A 7,500-nucleotide genomic window follows, 5' to 3' on the forward strand; every position below is an offset into this window, starting at 1 on the left:
TATATATATATACATATATAGATAGATAGATAGATAGATAGATAGATAGATAGATAGATAGATAGATAGATAGATAGATAGATAGATATAGCTGTGTGATAAGAAGTTTGATTCTCAACCACACAGTTGAATATTTCTTTTTTGTTGATCCTACTTATAATATAACAGTAAGTGTGCTAAGTAGCTTGCCAACGAACCACATGGTTCCAGGTTCAGTTCCACTGCGTGGCAACTTGGGCAAGTGTCTTCCACTGTAGCCTCAGGCCGACCAAAGTCTAGTGAGTGGGTATTTGGTACACAGAAACTGAAAGAAGCCCATCGTATATATATATATGTATATATGTATGTATGTATGTGTGTGTATATGTTTGTGTGTTGCGTTTGTCCCCAACATCACTTGACAACCGATGCTGGTGTGTTTATGTCTCTGTAACTTAGCAGTTTGGCAAAAGAGACTGATAGAATAAGTACTAGGCTTACAAAGAATAAGCCCTGTGGTCGATTTGCTCAACTAAAGACGGTGCTCTAGCATTGCCACAGTCAAATGACTGAAACCAGTAAAAGAGTAAAAGAGATATATACATATAAGTGGCCAAGACCTTTGCAGGTAAGGTGTGCTTGAGAAGACTCGTCAAACCAAGTAAAATCATAGCCATGGCTGACGCCAGTAACACATACCTGGCATCAATACTGGTGGCACATAAAAGCGCATGTGCCAGTGACACGTAAAAAGTACCCATTACATTCTTGGAGTGGTTGGCATTAGGAAGGGCATCCAGCTGTAGAAATCATGCCAAATCAGATTGGAACTTAGTGCAACTCTCCGGCTTACCAGTTCCAGTCAAACCATCCAACCCATGCCAGTATGGAGAGTAGATGCTAAATGATGATGATTATATATAATAGGCGTACAGGTGGTTGTGTGGTAAGTAGCTTGCTTACCAACCACATGGTTCCAGGTTCAGTTCCACTACGTGGCACCTTGAGCAAATGTTTTCTACTATAGCCTTGGGCCGACCAAAGCTTTTGAGTGGATTTGGTAGACAGAAACTGAAAGAAACCCATCATATATATGTGTGTGTGTGTGTATATATATATATATATATATATATATATATATATGTATGTGTGTGTACGTGTGTGTGTGTGTCTGTGTTTGTCCCCCCAACATAGTTTGACAATCAATGCCGATGTGTTTACATCCCTGTAACTTAGCGATTTGGCAAAAGAGACTGATAGAATAAGTACTAGGCTTACAAAGAATAAGTCCTGGGGTTGATTTGCTCAACTAAAGGCAGTGGTCCAGCATGGCCACAGTCAAATGTCTGAAATAACTAAAAGAGTAAAAAAGAGAGTAAAGAGTGTATATTATATATATATATATGTGTGTGTGTGTGTGTGTGTGTGTGTGTGTATAAATTTTACTGTTCTGTTATAGGTAGGAGCAACAAAAACAAGTACACTATCCAGTGAGAGATTAACCCTTTCGTTACTGCATTTATTTTGAGATGCTCTGTGTTTCTTTCAATTACTTTAAATATAACAAAGAATTTAGTAGAATAACTTAGTTATCATTGAGCTAGTGTTAGGAACACATATTGTGACTAAGGTTTGGTGGAAGATTTTAATTCAAAACTAGAAATTTGTATTCAGAGCCAGAGCCGGTTTCAGCCGGGTTGGTAATGAAAGGGTTAATATCATTTAACATATACAATTTTAAAAAGAGCTGGAATGATACAGTAGTTTGGCAGGTTTATATAGCAAGCCATGCAACTCCAAGCAATCTTTCAGGTTCAGTGCATATTATTAGACATATTTGAAAGCTAGGATGCTGGTCTAATAGAAAATGTGAGTAAAAAAAATAAGAGAAACGTGTAGAAGGTTGATGCAAAAAGTGGAAATTGAAGAAAGGAAAGGAAAGTAAGAAAACCAAAATCTTAGTCCACTTTGTCTGTAGAAATTATCTCCTTTTTATAAGTGTTTGCCTTCACGTATCTTCAAAACTATAATGGTAACAGTTGATTTACACGTTGTTGAGTAGCCTCGTACCAAATCTATTTAGGAAAAGCTTTTGTGGTATAATGACGGAAATAAGTTTAATCTTAAATGATTAGGTGCTGTGTTGTGCTTCAAAAATTTTCTCTTGCAATGATTAGGTGGTGTGTTGTGCATCAAAAATTTTCTCTTGCAATGATTAGAAGCATCACACTGCATCATATAATTTATCAATACATAATTCCATAGAAGTGAGTTACGGAGGTGGGAAACAACTGCTTTTGTTTCTACTTTGATTTCCAGGGATTGAAAAAAAAAAATTTAGTTTTATATTTTGCTTGTGAACATTTTCTGTATTAGACACATAATTAAACAAGGAAATATTAAAGTCGCTTACACCTATAAATTTTATGAAGAAGGAAAATCCCTGATAGCATGACATATTTATTGAATTCATTCCACAGCTAATTCCCAGTTAGATCAGTGTCACCTTAATTACAATGCTAATACCCTTGAAAAAGACAAAGGATATGAGCAACTTGACTTCTTTTGCCATATCCCCTTAAAACTACAGCTTTCATAAGACTGTAAATTTTATCATCAAATTACCGCATGCAATAGGGAGATTAAGATGATTTTAATATCCTTAAGTCAGAGATGAGTTATTGCCAACGAGATTGTAATTATTTAGTTTATTAATTAATCATAACTTTGGAAATGAAATATTTCTATTACAACTACTCTACTCTTTTATATTTTTAATCCCTTGGATGTGTACATCATCCCAGACTGGTTTTGAACTAGAAGCCAAACTTGATATAATCTTCAAATTATCAACACATTGCTACTGATGGGCAGTCAATTGGCTACATTGGTTTCTGAGTTCAAATCCCACTAAGGCCAATAAGCTTTTCATCTTTCCAGGGTCAATAAATGTACTAGAGTTGATCCTTCTCTTTCTCTCAGTCATTCTTTCCATCTGTGTGATTGTGTCTTCTGGAACAAAGCACTTGTGATCATACCTAAAAAAAGGGATGAGCTCCATCAGGTTTATGAATCTCTAAGGCATGCCATATTTCACAATGTTGCCTCAAGATGTTGAGAGACTAAAGCAAGGAAAATTATTAAACAACAGCAAAAGTAGATTTATCTTTCCTCCAGCCAAGATGGTGGTGGTGGTGGTGGTAGTAGTAGTAGTAGTAGTAGTAGTAGTAGCTGCAGTGGCTGTAGTCATTGGTAGAATCATTACAGCTTCAGATAAAATTAGGCCTTGCAGTATCTATTCCTGTTCCCTTATGTTCTGAGTTCAAATTCATCTGAGGTCAGTTACTGTCCAACCCATACAAGCATGGAAGAGTAGATGTTAAAATGATGTTGGTGATGATGACGACGACGATGACAATGGTGATGATGATGACGATGAGAACAATGACGCTGGCGGCGACGACGACGACGACGATGATGATGTTACAACATGCCAAAACATGTGTCAAGATACCTGGACATGATTTTGTAGTGAAAGTACAAGCAAAGGGTACTCTCCGTATAAACGGTGAGCTTGTTGTTTACAGTCAGTGAACACATGTATATAGATGGGGTGGGGGGATAGGAAGTTAATCACCCAAGCACTCACACACACGTGCACACATACAAACACACACATACACTCAAAGGCACACACGAGCACACACACATACAAACACATAGACAGTCTCTCTCTCTCACACACACCACAAACACACAGATTAACACAAATATACAAACACATGGACACTCACACACACACATGCATGTGCATACGTACATACACACATGCATGTGCTCACACGCACACATACACAAAAAAACACAAATACACACAGATACATACAAGCACACACACATACAAACACATAGACACTCACAGACACACACACACACAAGCACACAAACATACAAATACATAGACACTTACACACACAACCACACATACACAGACACACATGCACAAGTGTACACACATACAAACACATAGACACACACACATACACACACACACACACACACATACAGGTGAGCACAAATATACAAACACAGACACTCACACACACACATGCAGGTGAACACAAACATACAAACACATAGACACACACACACACATACACACAAAAACACAAATACACACAGATACATACAAGCACACACACATACAACACATAGACACTCACAGACACACACACACAAGTGTACACACATACAAACACATAGACACACACACCAACATACACACACAAAAACACAAATACACACAGATACATACAAGCACACACACATACAACACATAGACACTCACAGACACAACACACAAGTGTCACACATACAAACACATAGACACACACCACACATACACACAAAAACACAAATACACACAGATACATACAAGCACACACACATACCACATAGACACTCACAGACACACACACACAAGTGTACACACATACAAAACATAGACACAACACACACACCCCATACACACAAAAAACACAAATACACACAGATACATACAAGCACACACACATACAACACATAGACACTCACCCACCAACACACAACAGCACCAAACATACAATACATAGACACTTACACAACAACCACACATAACACAGACACACAATGACCACACACGTGTACACATACAACAAACATAATCCACACACACATACACACCACACACACACCACAACACATACAGTGAGCACAAATATACAAACACGACACTCACACACACACATGCAGGTGACACAAACATACAAACCATAGACCACACACACATACACACAAAAACACAATTACCACAGATACATACAAGCACACACACATACACACAAGACACTCACAGACACACACACACAAGTGTACACACATACAAACACATAGACACACACACAAACATACACACCAAAAACACAAATACAAACACCAGATACATACAACACACACACCATACAACCATAGACACTCACAGACACACACACACAAGTGTACACACATACAAACACATAGACACACACACACACATACACACAAAAACACAAATACACACAGATACATACAAGCACACACACATACAACACATAGACACTCACAGACACACACACACAAGTGTACACACATACAAACACATAGACACACACACACACATACACACAAAAACACAAATACACACAGATACATACAAGCACACACACATACAACACATAGACACTCACAGACACACACACACAAGTGTACACACATACAAAACATATCGACACCCACACAACAATCACACAAAAAAACACAACTACACACAGATACATACAAGCACACACACATACAACACATAGACACTCACAGACACACACACACAAGTGTACACACATACAAACATATAGACACACACACACACACTGTTCTCATTTCATAACCCATAATGTGACCACCACAACTTTTCAGGTCATGTACTGACCACTCTACACGCAGCCCTGTTTTCCCAGAATGTTAGCACTGCAAAACTCTGTTGCTGCATTTGTTTATTCCACAACTGTCAGCTTGCTACAGCTTGAGGAATATTAACTGTATCAGTTCGAAGAAAGAAAGAAATAGTTTTCTCTTAATTCAATATTATATAATAAAGTTTACAAATTTGGGTCATTTTTCACACAGTGTAGTACATGAGCACTGGTGTAGCGAAGCTTTTTTTTCAAACACAAGAAATATCTTCTAAACAGTTATTGTAAGAATGTGAAGGTGCGTGGCTCAGTGGTTAGAGCATTGGGTCCACAATTAGGAGGTAGTGAGTTCAATTCTTGGACCAGTCTGTGTTGTGTTCTTGAGCAAGACACTTTATTTCCTGCTACTCCAGTTCACTCAGCTGTAGAAATGAGTTGCAATACCACTGATGCCAAGCTGTATCAGCCTTTGCCTTTCCCTTGGATAACATCAGTGGTGTGGAGAGGGGGAGACTGGTATTACATAAACAACTTTACCCAGGCTTGTGCCTCAGACAGGAACTTTCTATGTGCAATCCCATGGTCATTCATAACCAAAAGGAGGTGGGTGCTTTAGCTTTTTTTTTTTGTTAAGCATTTACAGGCACAGGTATGGCTGTGTGGTAAGAAACTTGCTTCCCAACCACATGAATTTGAGTTCACTCCCACTGTGTGGCACGTTGGGCAGGTATCTTAATATTAGCCCTAGGTTGACCAAATCTTTGTGAGTGGACTTGGTTAACCGAAACATATGTGTGTTTGTGTTTCTCCTTCATCACTGCTTGACAACCAGTGTTGGTGTGTTTACATCCTCCTTACCAGTTCAGTAAAGGTGACTGATAGATAAGTACCTGGCTTAAGAAACAAAAAGTAAGTCCTGGGGTTGATTTGTTCGATTTATCCCTTCAAGGCAATGCCACAGAATGGCCACAAGTGTTTGAAATAAATAAAAAATAAAAACATAGATCTGTCTCTCTCTTCCCTCACTCTCTTTTCTTTTTCTCCTTCTCTCTCTCTCTCTCTGAGAGCTTTATCTGAAACATCACTATTCTAATCTCCCTATGACATACCAACTTAGCCAATTCTACTAAGTTTACTAAATGACTCTCACCAACATAAACCATCGCTAGTTTCCTCAAACTTTGGTTTCTTATTTGATATTTTATATGCAATAGTTTATTCCATGAATAAAAAAAAGAAAGAAAGAAAAATTCCTCAGCTAAATTTTCATTTGTTGTGGAATAAATCTTCAAAAGTATTTGGCTAGTATTTGATCCCCAAATTTTTTTGCCATATATTTATTGTAAGTTGCATATACAACCTTGTATTTTCCCATATATTTACTTGTAAGCTGCATCAATACCTGATGCGTGGTACACCAGGCACCTGTTCAGACCATGTCAATTATATGGAGGGAGTAAGCTAATGTACAGCACATACATTTGATCACTATCAACAAAAGCATTTGTGCCTGTCATTCGGCAAAAAAACTGAACACTCATATGTTGTCTTTGACAGGAGAGTCCACCATATATTTATATGCAAATATTTATACATAAATATATATAAGAATTTTTTGTGTAATGAGATAAAAAAACAAGGCTGTGTAGATATTAGAACATTTATAGATAGGTCTTTCAGCTGTTTCCAGGATATTTATTAATTATATCCCTTCATTGCAGATGGTATAAGAGGATGGTTAAGTCAGTTTAGATGTGATACAAAATTGAGAGTGAGGTGGAGGAAAGAAAATAGATGCAAGATGCAAGATATGTAGGGATATTGAAGTTGTAAATCCATTTTTTTAGGCAGAATGATATATATGTAATATTTCAATACCCTATGAGTAAAGTCCAAAAGTCAACAGAATTTGAAATGGGTCCTTGTTCTAATATCTACACAGCCTTGGTTTTTTTATCTCATTACACTAAAAATTCTTATATACACACGTTGACATAGAACCTACGTTGAACCCCATATTCGCAAAATTACCAAA

At 37.5% G+C, this 7,500-nt stretch overlaps 1 protein-coding gene across 1 annotated transcript in view; it reads left to right on the plus strand.

Moving 5' to 3' along the window:
- Nucleotides 1–7,500, plus strand: part of LOC115223409 (otoferlin-like) — a 602,516-nt gene that overhangs the window by 402,538 nt on the left and 192,478 nt on the right. The gene's annotated exons all lie outside the window — the stretch shown is intronic.

The sequence above is a fragment of the Octopus sinensis genome, linkage group LG23, assembly GCF_006345805.1.
Source record: "Octopus sinensis linkage group LG23, ASM634580v1, whole genome shotgun sequence".
In the NCBI taxonomy this organism is placed as follows: Eukaryota; Metazoa; Mollusca; class Cephalopoda; order Octopoda; family Octopodidae; genus Octopus; species Octopus sinensis.